Source organism: Scylla paramamosain, chromosome 19, assembly GCF_035594125.1.
Source record: "Scylla paramamosain isolate STU-SP2022 chromosome 19, ASM3559412v1, whole genome shotgun sequence".
Taxonomy (NCBI): domain Eukaryota; kingdom Metazoa; phylum Arthropoda; class Malacostraca; order Decapoda; family Portunidae; genus Scylla; species Scylla paramamosain.
The window spans coordinates 4,633,241-4,649,616 of record NC_087169.1 but is presented as its reverse complement, the minus strand read 5'-3'; the positions used below and the strand labels follow the sequence as shown (position 1 = coordinate 4,649,616).

Below are 16,376 nucleotides of genomic sequence, written 5' to 3'. Positions count from 1 at the left end.
CCCTCGCTGGCCCAAACCCTCGGAAGGCTTATGGACCTGATGGGGTCCCTCATATTGTTCCCCGAAACTGTGCCTCCGTGCTTGCACCTTGCCTAGTCAAACTCTTTCAGCTCTGTCTGTCAACATCTACCTTTCCTTCTTGCTGGAAGTCTCTCTACATGCAACCTGTTCCTAAAAAAGGTGACCGTTCTAATCCCCCAAACTACCCTCCTATTGCTTTAATTTCCTGCCTATCTAAAGTTTTTTAATCTATCCTCAACAGGAAGATTCTTAAACATGTATCACTTCACAACCTTCTACCTGATCGCCAGTATGGGTTCCGTCAAGGCCGCTCTACTGGTGATCTTCTGGCTTTCCTTACTGAGTCTTGGTCATCCTCTTTTAGAGATTTTGGTGAAACTTTTGCTGATGCCTTGGACATATCAAAAGCTTTTGATAGAGTCTGGCACAAAGCTTTGATTTCCAAACCACCCTCCTACGGTTTCTATCGTCTCTGTAACTTCATCTCAAGTTTCCTTTCTGACCGTTCTATTGCTGCTGTGGTAGACGGTCACTGTTCTTCTCCTAATTCTATTAACAATGGTGTTCCTCAGGGTTCTGTCCTGTCACCCACTCTCTTCTTATTATTCATTAATGATCTTCTAAACCAAACTTCTTGTCCTATCCACTCCTACGCTGATGATACCACCCTGCACTTTTCCACGTCTTTTCATAGACGTCCAACCCTTCAGAAGATAAACATATCACGCTGGGAAGCCACAGAACGCCTGACTTCTGATCTTTCTAAAATTTCTGATTAGGGCAGAGCAAACTTGGTATTGTTCAATGCCTCAAAAACTCAATTCCTCCATCTATCAACTCGACACAACCTTCCAGACAACTATCATCGGTCTGTCCTTTACTTATAATCTGAACTGGAAACTTAACATCTCATCTCTAGCTAAAACAGCATCTATCAAGTTAGGTGTTCTGAGACGTTTTTCTCATCCCCCCCCAGCTGCTAACTATGTACAAGGGCCTTATCCGTCCATGTATGGAGTATGCTTCACATGTCTGGGGGTGTTCCACTCGTACTGCTCTTCTAGACAGAGTGGAATCAAAAGCTTTTCGTCTCATCAACTCCTCTCCTCTAACTGACTGTCTTCAGCCTCTCTCTCACCGCCGCAATGTTGCATATCTAGCTGTCTTCTACCGCTATTTTCATGGTAACTGCTCTTCTGATCTTGCTAACTGCTTGCCTCCCCTCCTTCCGCCGCCTCGCTGCACAAGAATTTCTTCTTTCTCTCACCCCTATTCTGTCCACCTCTCTAACGCAAGAGTTAACCAGTATCCTCATTCATTCATCCCTTTCTCCGGTAAACTCTGGAACTCCCTGCCTGCTTCTGTATTTCCACCTTCAAGAGGGAGATTTCAAGACACTTATTCATCAATTTTTGACCACTGCTTTGACCCTTTTATGGGACTGGCATTTCAGTGGGCATTTTTTTATTGGATTTTTGTTGCCCTTGGCCAGTGTCCTTCCTACATAAACACACACACACTAACACACACACACACACACACACACACACACACACACACACATACACACACACACATACACACACACACACACACACACACACACACACACACACACACACACACACACACACACACACACACACACACACACACACACACACACACACACACACACACACAGACAACTTACTGCATTTCAGGAAATGAGTGTTCATTTGTCTGTTTACGATGTGGCGACTCACTGAAGAGCCTGTGACCTACTATTAGATTCCTATTTCATATTCGCTTCCTTTTGTTGTGATCGGTAACAATGACTGCTGATCTCCACCACCAACAACAAATCAAATTTTACAGTCGTTTTTCGTGGTGTTTGCTTTTATCCTTACCAAAAAATTGTAACCTTTGGTAACGCTGGCTTGGGAGCCGCTGGGCCTCTTCAATGAAGCTTACTAATACATTAATTTCTTGCAAATAGCACAAGTTGGTATCCGCTTGTACTTGTATTATTTCCTAAATTATATATTAAAATTATTTAACACTATAGCAACACTTTTTAGAATATGGATGTTGGCGTGAACTCACTTCACCAACTGATGAAAACTTGACTATCTGTCACTCTTATTTCATGTCCCCAGGTCTGACTGCTATTCTGGTATCGGCGCTGAGCGTCTTGACACCCGCCTCAACTTTTTCTTCATTAATTTCTGCAACATTCGCGGTTTTAGATATGATTTTCAATCTGTAGAACATCACCTCTCCTCTAATAAACCTCTTTTTTTTTTTTTTTCTCACTGAAAAAAAGGTGTCTGAAGCAACTTACAGTAGCCCCCTTTCTGCTCCCTCCTACTTGCTCTCTCCTCATTTTCAATCCAAAGCTGGATGTTCCAGCTTTAACATCTAGCCAAAAACATCTCCAATAAATCTGCTTTTTTCTTCTTTCTCTCCTTTATTTCAACCAAATGGCACCACTGCTACAAAATCTATTTCTAAAGCTGAACTCTTCGCTCAGACCTTTGCTAAAAAAAAACTCTATCTTGGAAGATTCAAGGCTTGTTCCTCCCTCTCATCCACCCTCTGACTGCTTCATGCTACCTATTAAAATTCTTCGCAATGACGTTTTCCATGCCCTCGCTCCTCTAAACCCTTAGAAGGCTTATGGACATGATGGGGTCCTTCCTATTTTTCTCCGAAACTGCGTCTCCGTGCTTGCACTTTGTCTTGTCAAACTCTTTCAACTTTGTCTGTCAACATCTACCTTTCCTTCTTGCCTACATTCAGCCTGATCCTAAAAAGGGTGACCGTTCTAATTCCTCAAACTACCGTCCTATTGCTTTAATTTTCTGCCTATCTAACGTTTTTTAATCTATCCTCAACAGGCAGTTTCTTAAGCATTTATCAATTCACAACCTTCTATCTGATCGCCAGAAAGGGTTCCGTCAAGGTAGCTCTACTGGTGATCGGCTGGTTTTCCTTACTGAGTCTTGGTTATCCTCTTTTAGGGATTTTGGTGAAAGTTTTGATGTTGCCTTAAACATATCAAGAGCTTTTGATAGAGTCTGGAACAAAGATTTGATTTCCAAACTACCTTCCTACGGTTTCTATCCGTCTCTCTGTAACTTCAGCTCGTGTCCTTTCTGACCGTTCTGCTGCTGTGGTCACTGTTCTTCTCCTAAATCTATTAACAGTGGTGTTTTTCAGGGTTCTGTCCTGTTACCCACTCTCTTATTATTATTCGTCAATGATCTTTTTAACCCAAACTTCTTGCCCTATCCACCCCTACGCTGATGATACTCTCCTGCAATTTTTCACGTCTTTTCACAGAAGTCCAACCCTTCAGGAAGTAAACAGTTCACGTGGGGAGGCCACAGAAGATGATAGAGGCCTGACTTCTGATCTCTCTAAAATTTCTTATTGGGGCAGAGCAAACTTAGCATTGTTCAATGTCTCAAAAATTGAATTTCTCCATCTATCAACCTGACGCAACATTCCAGACAACTACCCCCTCTTCTTCAATGACACTCAACTGTCCCCCTCTTCTACATTGAACATTCTCGGTCTGTGCTTTTCTTATAATCTAACCTGAAAATTTCACATTTAATTTCTACCTAAAGCAGGTTCTACGAAGTTAGGCGTTCTGAGAGGTCTCTGCCAGTTTTTTTTTTTTTCTCTCAACCCCGCCCCCCGCTGCTAACTCTGTACAAGGGCCTTTTCCGTTCATGGAGTATGCTTCACATGTATGGAGGGATTCCACTCATACCACTCTTTTAGACAGGATGGAATCAAAAGCTTTTCGTCTCATCAATTCCTCTCCTCTAACTGACTGTCTTCAGCCTCTTTCTCATCGCCGGAATGTTGCATCTCTTGTTATCTTTTACCGCTATTTTCATGCTAACTGCTATTCTGATCTTATTAACTGCATGCCTCTTCTCCTCCCGCGGCCTCACTGCACAAGACTCTTATTTTTCTCACACCTATTCTGTCCACCTCTGTAATGCAAGAATTAGCCACTATTCCCAATCATTCATTCCCTTCTCTGGTAAACTCTGGAACTTCCTTCCTGCTTGTGTATTTCCACTTTCCTATGACTTGAATTCCTTTAAGAGAGGTTTCAAGACACTTATCCTTCAATTTTTAACCACCACTTCGGACCCTATTCGGAACCGGCATCTCAGCGGGGTGTTTTTTATTTTTTTTTATTAGATTTTTGTTGCCCTTGGCCAGTGTCTTCCTATATATATATATAAAAAAAAATGTAGTCGCATCGCTATTTATCATGCTACTATTCTAATGTAAGGGCACGATGTGTTGATCTGCTCGACACCTGCAACAGCGGATGCGAAAGCGAAAAATACGACAATAAACCAGCACAAAAGCAATTATGGTGGAACATCCACCATTCATTGATGAAAGCCGTTGCCAAAAGACAGCTGAGTGGCGCTGGGAGGAAGTTGAAAGACGTCAGGAAGATGATCAACTTTGATGCCAGGAAAATGAACGACGAGAGACGCAATTTAGAGGAATTCCAGCAGTTGATGGCAACTATAATGAATCACCAGACGAACGTGGCTTCACTGCATGCATTTCTATCCTGCCCAGTTCTAACCCGGACAGACTCCTCTCATATAGGTCAACCAACCTTAAAAAGGTTGGTATGACCTACCCCATTCAGCCTCATGTTACATTCCCAGGCGTGCCGGAGACAGCGGAAGGATTATGCCACCTTCACCGATTTAGCGACTCTTGACCTCTTTAAATAGCACATTCAACTAAGAATGTGCCTCACACCTGAGGTTCTAAAATTTTACAGTATCGTTTACGGTATCTCCTGACGACACACTGTCTTACAATAAGTATAAGCCAAAACTCTACTACGGCGTAGAGACTTGTTCAGTTGCAAACATGAAGTTAAGAAGAGTTTCAACGACATTTTTGTCAGAGTTAAGAGTTTCACGGAAGCGGTCGACATATGTCAGGGTGCTAACAAACAATGCAAGGAGACACACTTGAAGCAGGTGTTGCTGATGGGCGTGCAAAATCAAGAACTTGTCAAGGAGCTGATCAGTACTATCGCCACCCAGACCCTCGATAAAACAGGGGCCAAGTACTCGAAACTTAACAGCTCAGAACTGCGAGGTATACTCGAACCAAATCTACGACATCGGTAACACATCGTAACTTATTTTGCTCATAGATCCCAGTCACATATTGCAGGCACCAATCAGAGCCTAGATTTTTTTCTGCATTTAGAGACGTGAGCCAATAACAACGATGAAATCTATGATGTAAACAATCATGTATCGAGTACTGTTTCTTTCTTTTTTTCCTCTGTCTTCTTATTATTATCATTATTATTACCACTGCTACTGGTAAGTCAGAAAACATACATATTTTAATTTAAAAGAATTGTATATATATATATATATATATATATATATATATATATATATATATATATATATATATATATATATATATATATATATATATATATATATATATATATATATATATATATATATATATATATATGCCTTCCTGTGTCTATATTTTCTTTCTTTTTTTTCCTTCTCTCTCTTCCTTTCTTTCTTTATCATTATTAAACCATACACATATATTTTAATTCGAACCTGCCGGAGGTAATGAATTAATTTAATCCAGGCGTTGTAGGTGTTCTACACACTGCGACAGTGTAATGAGTCCTTTATCTCTAATTCATTTTGATTATAGTTGAACTGGAACGGCTGGTTACTTTGATATTGATATTCTAACTGAATTATGGGTGCTTCCAGTAACTCATGAATTCCGAGGACTAATTACGATATAAAATAGCGCCGCTTATGTTTCCAGTATGTATCGTAACAAGTTACGAGATCGACCGTGTGAGTTACTTGAGCTCGTTGGAGATACGGTATTTCTAGTATGCGGCCACAGTATGACAATGCTACGCGTTCGAGGCAATTCGGCAAACGACTTCTCCTATAGTCTTCCCAGCAAAGTATGTCTACCCTACATCGTGATACAAGCGAGGAAAGAAAATGATTAACAGGCCAACAAGGTCATCGACACCACTCAAGGACAAATGTGACAGCTGCAAGCTGATCCACGACAAGACACAAGTATACTGCAAGACAAGACATAAGTATACTATACTTCTACATGTCGCAACTGTGTCAAAATAGGACATTGGAGCATAACATCACGGTGCCCAGCATTGAATGTTTAATGTCGTATCTCTGGTAAAAAGGGACACTGCAGCCAGAACTGCCTTAAGTTCAAGGGCACAGGGATCATCTCAGCACAAGCCGTTAAGGGGCACAACATTTTGCCCTGCATATCAAGCCTACAAGGAAACTTGGGCGTGACGCGTTCAATCCACCTCTCGCACCCCCTCTGCGATGTCTCTCCCCGTTGTTGTCACCTTCATCCACTACAAAGGGACACACAACTTCGCAATGCTGCCTGATACGGGTGCATACAAGATCTTTGGCCCTCAACACTTCAACGACATAGGTTTACCGACAAGTGACCTAAAGCCACCACCTATGTCCTGAGATTTACCGCAGACAGCTCAGTTATGGGACCTGCACTTGGGTTCTTCATGACAGAGCTACAGGTAAAGGCAACGAAAAGAAAACGGCTTGGATAAACGTCCACGACGGTACACCAGTCTCATTACTATCATACAAGGTTTGCAGTTACCTTGCACCAATCCGTGCCAAGTTCCCTCAGGCGATATCTGAGGTGACACACTCACGTGTGCGAGCACGCGAGGATGTACATGACAGAGAGGCCCCACTCCCCCCAGTCATCCCCCTCTTTCACACGCGCTGCCCCCAGCCGCAGATTACCACCGCCTTCACCATCACCTCCTACCATGAACCCAACACTTCCGTTGAACAGCAGCATATCCCCTACACAATCCAAGGAGTTTTTCTTGTAGGAATATAGTGACGTCCAGATCGTTACACCCAATGAAAATACCACCAATAGGCATACAGCAGCGGGAGGATGCAAAGCCCTTTGCCATCCACACACTTTGGCAGATTCCGCTGGCCTTCCAGTACGCAATACAAGAAAAGCTGCAGTCGATGATGATCCAGGGTATAATTACATCTGCAACTGATGAACCATCGCCCTGGTGTCACCCCCTGGTCGTTATCAAGAAACCGACCTGTTTCATCTCAACACGCAGATCTCTCACCCGCCCACCCATTACCAAGACCATTTGCTGCCATCAGAAATGTTGACCCTCACTTCTTTACAACAATCAATGCCTTGCAAAGATACTGGCAGTTTTTACAGGCTGAGGAGGACCAACCGCTCACCACATTTATAACACCTTACGGTCGCCTCAGATACCTACACGGCCCCATGAGATTTGCAGCAACTGAAAACGCCTTGTGTATAAGAGAAGACATGGTACTGCAAGGTGTCTCCAACTGTGTTAAATTGGTGGACGATGTTCTCGTTCACGACCGAGAATTACTACCACATACCACCGCGTCAACTGTTCTTACCAAATGTCGAAAGAATGATATGATACTTCATGGAGACAAGTTTGTTCTCGACGAAATTGCGGTCAAGCTCTGCGGCTTCATGTTGTCAGATAAGGGGATCAGCGCCAACCCCAACAAAGTCCGAGTAAATGCCGACTTCACAACCCCGGCCAACATTGCTGACTTCAGAGCTTTCATGGGCCTCGTTAACCAGCTGGCGGAATTCTCGCTCGACATATTCGCAGCTGACCAGCCACTTTGACTACTGATGAGCCCGAGATGCATGTTTATGTGGAGAGCCGATCATAACTCAGCTTTTCGACAGGTAAAGGCGGCACTGACCAGTCCACCACAACTGGCGATGTTAGACCCACACCTGTCCACCATTCTCCAGACGGACGCCACACGTCTCAACGGCATTGGCTATGCCATCTTGCAGGACTACGCCAGAGGCCACTTCCGCTAGGTTCAATGTGGCTCACGCTTCTTGCCAGACGCAGAGACGAGATATGGTACGATTGAACATAAGATGTTAGCAACGGTGTGAGTGATGCAGAAATGCAGTTTTTACATACGGGGTCTGCATTACTTTGAACACATCACCGACAACCATCCGCTCATCCCCACACTGAACCACTACACCCTCTACGCTAAGGAAAACCCACGACTACAGCTTCTAAAGGAAAAACTTTTTCCATATGTTTTCACAGCTGCAAACTAAAATAACACTAAGGTACCTCGACACTTGCACTTGCACTCATAATGAATCGAAAGTAGAGAAGACGAACTCATTACCATCACAATCTTGGACCACAGCTGATTTCAGAACGTTCCTGAAGACAAGAGATATTGTTTACCCTGCTTTTACAGCGACTTATGATTTGGTGTTTTGTACATCCGGCAGACGATGGTACATTTTTATTTCTCTTAATATCCTAACATATTGATGGTGACAGGAAAGTTCATTAGTTTTTAGACTCTCCTAGGTAAAAATATTGTACGGATATATATATATATATATATATATATATATATATATATATATATATATATATATATATATATATATATATATATATATATATATATATATATATATATATATATATATATATATATATATATATATATATATATATATATATATATATATATATATATATATATATATATATATATATATATATATATATATATTTTTTTTTTTTTTTTTTTTTTTTCATTATATGGATTTCAAGAATATAAATGAAATCATTAAAGTAGCGCGTTTTATTTATTTTTTTTTTATTTTCTTAATTACCTCACATCTTAGAACAATTCTCTGTTTTGGTAAACAGTATTTTGGTGGTTTGGTGTTTCCATTAACTTCGTAAGATTATTCATCATTATTTGAATTTCACTTGCCCTACCAAGCATTCATAAAGAACAAAATCACTGAATGGATAATTGCAGAATACCTAGGTTGAATCTATTTTTTTTTTTTTTACAAGGTAACATTAATTTCAAGTTAGTTACCACTGCATCAGGTAATGAGACTTTCTACTTCCTCTCTATGCCAAGCATAATTCTTGGTACAATGACAAAGGCAGTATCGTCCGCTTATTTGAAAATTTGACAATTATTGGCAATACAACGGTACAGGTAGTGTACAAAGCAAATAAATTTCATAATAAAACATACCCCTGTGGATACTTGAACCAAGAAAGAAGGAAACCTATTTTTTTTTTTTTTTTTATGTAGGAAGGACACTGGCCAAGGGCAACACAAATCTAATAAAAAAAAATGCCCACTGAAATGCCAGTCCCATAAAACGGTCAAAGCAGTGGTCAAAAATTGATGGATAAGTATCTTAAAACCTCCTTCTTGAAGGAATTCAAGTCATAGGAAGGTGGAAATACAGAAGCAGGCAGGGAGATCAAGAGTTTATCAGAGAAAGGGATGAGAATACTGGTTAACTCTTGCGTTAGAGAGGTGGACAGAATAGGGGTGAGAGAAAGAAAGTCTTGTGCAGCGAGGCCGCGGAAGGAAGGGAGGCATGCAGTTAGCAAGATCAGAAGAGCAGTTAGCATGAAAATAGTGGTAGAAGACAGCTAGATATGCAACATTGCGGCGGTGAGAGAGAGGCTGAAGACAGTCAGTTAGAGGAGAGGAGTTGATGACACGAAAAGCTTTTGATTCCACCCTGTCTAGCAGAGCAGTATGAGTGGAACCCCCCAGACATGTGAAGCATACTCCATACATGGACGGATAAGGCCCTTGTACAGAGTTAGCAGCTGGGGGGGTGAGAAAAACTGGCGGAGACGTCTCAGAACACCTAACTTCATAGAAGCTGTTGTAGCTAGAGATGAGATGTGAAGTTTCCAGTTCAGATTATAAGTAAAGGACATACCGAGGATGTTCCGTGTAGAAGAGGGGGACAGTTGAGTGTCATTGAAGAAGAGGGGATAGTTGTCTGGAAGGTTGTGTCCAGTTGATAGATGGAGGAATTGAGTTTTTGAGGCATTGAACAATACCAAGTTTGCTCTGCCCCAATCAGAAATTTTAGAAAGATCAGGAGTCAGGCGTTCTGTGGCTTCCCTGCGTGATATGTTTACCTTCTGAAGGGTTGGACGTGAAAAAGTGCAGGGTGGTATCATCAGCGTAGGAGTGGATAGGACAAGAAGTTTGGTTTAGAAGATCATTAATGAATAATAAGAAGACAGTGGGTGACAGGTCAGAACCCTGAGGAACACCACTGTTAATAGATTTAGGAGAAGAACAGTGACCGTCTACCACGGCACCAATAGAACGGTCAGAAAGGAAACTTGATATGAAGCTACAGAGAGAAAGATAGAAACCGTTGGAGGGTAGTTTGGAAATCATAGCTTTGTGCCAGACTCTATCAAAAGCTTTTGATATGTCCAAGGCAACAGCAAAAGTTTCACCAAAATCTCTAAAAGAGGGTGACCAAGACTCAGTAAGGAAAGCCAGAAGATCACCAGTAGAGCGGCCTTGACGGAACCCATACTGGTGATCAGATAGAAGGTTGTGAAGTGATAGATGTTTAAGAATCTTCCTGTTGAGGATAGATTAAAAAATTAAAGCAATAGGACGGTACTTTGAGGGATTAGAACGGTCACCCTTTTTAGGAAAGGTAGATGCTGACAGACAGAGGTGAAAGAGTTTGACTAGGCAAGGTGCAAGCACGAAGGCACAGTTTCGGAGAACAATAGGAGGGACCCCATCAGGTCCATAAGCCTTTCGAGGGTTTAGGCCAGCGAGGTTATGGAAAACATCATTGCGAAGAATTTTAATGAAGTAGTCAGAGGGTGGAGGAGAGTGAGGAACAAGCCCAGAATCGTCCATGGCAGAGTTTTTAGCAAAGGTTTGAGCAAAGAGTTCAGCTTTAGAAATAGATGTGATAGCAGTGGTGCCATCTGTTTGAAATAGAGGAGGGAAAGAAGAAGAAGCAAAGTTATTGGTGATATTTTTGGCTAGATGCCAGAAATCACGAGGGGAGTTAGATCTTGAAAGTTTTTCACATTTTCTGTTAATGAAGGAGTTTTTGGCCAGTTGGAGAACAGACTTGGCATGGTTCCGGGTAAAAATATAAAGTGCATGAGATTCTGGCGAAGGAAGGCTTAAGTACCTTTTGTGGGCCACCTCTCTATCATGTATAACACGAGTACAAGCTGTGTGAAACCAAGGTTTAGAAGGTTTAGGACGAGAAAAAGGGTAAGGAATGTATGCCTCCATGCTAGACACTCTCACCTCTGTTATGCGCTCAGCACACAAAAACGGGTCTCTGACACGGAAGCAGTACTCATTCTAAGGAAAATCAGCAAAATACCTCTTCAGGTCCCCCCAACTTGCAGAGGCAAAACGCTAGAGGCACCTTCGCTTAGGGGGATCCTGAGGAGGGATTGGAGTGATAGGACAAGATAAAGATATGAGATTGTGATCGGAGGAGCCCAACGGAGAAGAAAGGCTGACAGCATAAGCAGAAGGATTAGAGGTCAGGGAAAGGTCAAGAATGTTGGGCGTATCTCCAAGACGGTCAGGAATACGAGTAGGTTGTTGCACCAATTGTTCTAGGTCATGGAGGATAGCAAAATTGTAGGCTAGTTCACCAGGATGGTCAGTGAAGGGAGAGGAAAGCCAAAGCTGGTGGTGAACATTGAAGTCTCCAAGAATGGAGATCTCTGCAAAAGGGAAGAGGGTCAGAATGTGCTCCACTTTGGAAGTTAAGTAGTCAAAGAATTTCTTATAGTCAGAGGAGTTAGGTGAGAGGTATACAGCACAGATAAATTTAGTATGAGAGTGACTCTGTAGTCGTAGCCAGATGGTAGAAAACTCGGAAGATTTAAGAGCGTGGGCACGAGAGCAGGTTAAGTCATTGCGCACATAAACGCAGCATCCAGCTTTGGATCAAAAATGAGGATAGAGAAAGTAAGAGGGAACAGAAAAGGGGCTACTGTCAGTTGCCTCAGACACCTGAGTTTCAGTGAGGGAAAGAAGATGAGGTTTAGAAGAGGAGAGGTGGTGTTCTACAGATTGAAAATTAAATCTTAGATCGCGAATGTTGCAGAAGTTAATGAAGAAAAAGTTGAGGGGGGTGTCAAGACACTTAGGGTCGTCGACAGTAAGGCAGTCCGACCTGGGGACATTTATGGTCCCCTCCCCAGATGGGGACTCCGAGGCTGGTGTAGGAGTCGCCATGATGATTTTAAAATTTTTGAGTGAAAGGTGTGTGTGTTATTAGGTGCTTGTAGTTTTGTGTGGAGGAAGAAAGTTGTCTTTAGAGGGCAGGCTGTGACTGCCCCCTTGTGTTGTGAGACAGATAGGGAAACGTTCAGTGAGGTCACAGCTGGGTTTAATTATAAGTTCACAGGACCCCCTGAGCAGTGCGTTAGACCTCACTGGGAGTAATTATCGTTTCGGCAGGTGTCTACTGCCTCCTCCTTATAACGTACCTAGACACTCAACGGTACTGTTATCTTTGAATATTTTGTTTTCAAAGAGCAGCATATTCTGACTCTCTTCCCTTTTCCGGAGATCTCCATTCTTGGAGACTTTAATATTCAGCACTAGCTTTGGCTTTCCTCTCCCTTCACTGTCCATCCTGGTTAACTAAACTTTAAGTTTGGAATCCTCAACGACTTACAGCAACTGATGCAACACCCTACTCGTTTTTCTGACCGTCTTGGAGATACGCTTAACATTTTTTACCTTTACCTAACCTGCAGTCCTTCTGCTTGTGCTGTCACCCTCTCTTCTCCGTTGGGCTTTTCCGATCACAATCTCATATCTCTATTTTTTCTTATCGCTCCAATTCTTCCTCAATATCCCCGTAAACGGAAATGCTTCTGGCGTTTTGCTTCTGCTAGTTGAGAGGGACATGAGGTATTTTGCTGATTTTCCTTGCAATGGCTACTGCTTTCGTGTCAGAGACCCGTCTCTTTGTGCCGAGCAAATAACAGAGGTGATAGCGTCTGGCATGGAGGCGTATATTCATCACTCTTTTTTCGACCTAACCCTTCCAAACCTTGTTCTTGTGCTATACATGATAGAGGTACTTGAACCTTTCATTACCAGAATCTTATGCACTTTATATATATATATATATATATATATATATATATATATATATATATATATATATATATATATATATATATATATATATATATATATATATATATATATATATATATATACTCGTATATATATAGATAGATAGATAGATAGATAGATAGATAGATAGATAGATAGATAGAGAGATAGATAGATAGATAGATAGATAGATATATATATATATATATATATATATATATATATATATATATATATATATATATATATATATATATATATATATATATATATATATATATATATATATTTTTTTTTTCGGAACCATGCCAAATCTGTTTTCCAACTAGTCAAAAACCTGTTCAATATTAAAAATTGCTATTTTTTTTATAAGATCTAATTTCCCTTGTGACTTGTGGCACCTAGCCAGAAATATCTCCAATAACTTTGCTTCTTCTTTCCCACGTTTATCTCAAGATGGTACCACTGCTATCACATCTATCTCTAAAGCTAAACTCTTCGCTCAAACCTTTGCAACTTATTAAAATGCTACTTATTAAATTTCATAACAATTATGTTTTTACGTGCCTTAGCTAGACTGAACCCTCGGAAGGCTTATGGAATTGATGGGGTCCCTCCGATTGTTCTTTGAAACTACGCCTCCATGTTTGTACCGTGGCTAGTCAAATTTTTAAAATTCTTTCTGTCAACATCTACGTTTCCTTCTTCCTGGAAGTTTGCCTACATTCAGCCTGTTCATAAATGGTGACTGTTTTAATTTCTCAAACTACCGTGCCATTGTTTTAATTTCCTGCCTATCTAGTTTTTTTTTAAACTATCTTCAACAGGAAAATTCTTAAGCATCTTTCATTTCACTACCTTCTATCTAATTATCAGTATGGGTTCAGTCTTAGTGACTCTACTGGTGATCTGGTCTTCTTACTGAGTTCTCCTCATCCTCTTTTTAAAGATTTTGCTGTTGCCTTAGACATATCAGAAACATTTGACAGACTCTGGCAAAAAAGCTATGACTTTCAAGCTACCCTTGTACGACTTCTATCCTTCTCTCTGTAACTTCATCTCATGTTTCCTATCCCACTGTTCTATTGCTGGTAGATGGTCACTGCTTTTCTGCTAAATCTATTAACATTGGTGTTCTGTCCTGTTACCCACTCTCTTCCTTATTCATACTTTTATCCATCCTTATTCTTATTCCTTATTCTTATTCTTATTCATACATGATCTTCTAGTCTTATCGACTCCTGCGGTAATGATACCACCCTGCACTTTCCCTCGTCTATTCGTAGATATCCAACCCTTCAGAAAGTAAACAGTTCATGTAGAGAAGCCACAGAACGTCTGACTTATGATCTCTTGAAAATTCCTGATTGGGGCAGAGGAAACTGAGTATTGTTCAATGCCTAAAAAATTCAATTCCTCCATCTATCAACTCTACACAACCATCCAGACAACTATCCCTTCTTCAGTGACATTTAACTGCCCCCCTCTTCTACAACCTCTGAACAATCTCGGTTTATCATTTTTTTTTTTTTAACATCTAAACAGAAACTTCACATTTCATCCCTATCTAAAAAAGCTTTTATGAAGTTAGGCGTTTTGACATGTCTCCGCCAGCTTTTTTCACCCCCCTCCCCCACGCTGCCAACTCTGTACAGGGGCCTTATCCGTCCAATTATGGAGTATGTTTCTCATGTCTTGGTAGTGGGGGGAGGTGGCGTTCCACCATACCTCTGTTCTAGATAGGGTGGAATCAAACCTTTTCGTCTCATCAACTCCTTTCCTCTAATCAACTGTCTTCAGCCTGTTTCTCATCGCCGCGATGTTGCATCTCTTGCCATCTTCTATCGCTGCTTTCACGCTGACTACTTTTCTGAACTTGCTAACTGCATGTTTCTCTTCCTTCTGTGGCCTCGCTGCACAAGACTTTCTTCTTTGTCTCACCACTATTCTATCCACTTCTCTAATGCAAGATTTAATCAGCATTTTCAGTCATTCATCTCTTTCTCTGGTAAACTCGGGATTTCCATGCCTGCTTCTGCATTTCCACCTTCCTTTGACTTGAACTCCTTGAAGAGAAAGGTCTCAAGACTATTTTCCTTGAATTTTTAACTACTGCTTCGCACCCTATTCGGACACCAATATTTTTATTTATTTATTCATTTTTTTTGGGGGGAGGGATTTTTGTTGGCCTTGGCCGGTGTCCCTCGTACATAATAAAATAAATAAATAACCTGCTAAATTCCTTTGTAATATATATATATATATATATATATATATATATATATATATATATATATATATATATATATATATATATATATATATATATATATATATATATATATATATATATATATATATCAACCTGTAAAATTAGACCCATTACTATTATTAGGTTTTAACCTCCTAACAAGTCCCTTTTACAGTTTATACTTCCATGCCTATCTGGAGTTCCAAAATAATACCATCTATTGAACAAAGTAATTTTAACTTTGGTATTCTTATTAACACACACACTCTCTCTCTCTCTCTCTCTCTCTCTCTCTCTCTCTCTCTCTCTCTCTCTCTCTCTCTCTCTCTCTCTCTCTCTCTCTCTCTCTCTCTCTCTCTCTCTTTCTTTCTTTTCAGAAAGCTGATCTAGGTCTTGGTCCTTTTGCTATGAGTGCAAGTCGTGCAGAAGTGATTGACTACCTACGGCCAATTTTAGTAGACTACATAAAAATTATGGGTGGTCGAGGACGTTTGAAAGTGGATCCCTGGGGTTTTCTGCTACCTCTGACGTCAGCGGTGTGGGTCGTCCTCTTAGGTTCACTGACTGCGATTGCGTTATCGATGAACATCTTATCTTCTACTTGTAAATCACTCCCAAGAAAGTGGAGTGGGCTGAAAAGCTTTTCAGAACTAATCCAAGTGTTACTACAGCAAAGTATGATGTTTTGTGTTGTTTTTTTTTTTTTTTGTTCTTGAATATGTGATATATGAATAATTCATGTAATAAGAACATATTCACACGGTGCTGAATATAAAATATAAACGAAAGAATAACAGCTTTTGCATCAGCAAAACATTGCCTAAACATATCATAATTATTTATAATATTCACTAAGTCATTGTTTTCTTCTTTTGCAGTTGAAAATTATTATTTCCAATATTCTTAAAACGATCTTATTAACATATTATAATTTATATCAGATATCTTTTTCATTTGTAGTTGAAAATATAATTTTAGGATTTTTAAAGTACCATGGTGAAAAGTATAGTAAG

The 16,376-nt window shown here is 40.5% G+C and overlaps 1 long non-coding RNA gene across 1 annotated transcript in view; it reads left to right on the top strand.

Annotated features, from left to right (window-relative positions):
- LOC135109605 (uncharacterized) overlaps positions 1-16,028 on the top strand; it is a 39,990-nt gene extending 23,962 nt beyond the window's left edge. Inside the window, exon 5 of the long non-coding RNA XR_010272821.1 lies at positions 15,741-16,028. This is a non-coding gene — a long non-coding RNA (uncharacterized LOC135109605). The remainder of the gene's footprint in view (positions 1-15,740) is intronic.
- The last annotated feature ends 348 nt before the right edge of the window (positions 16,029-16,376 follow it).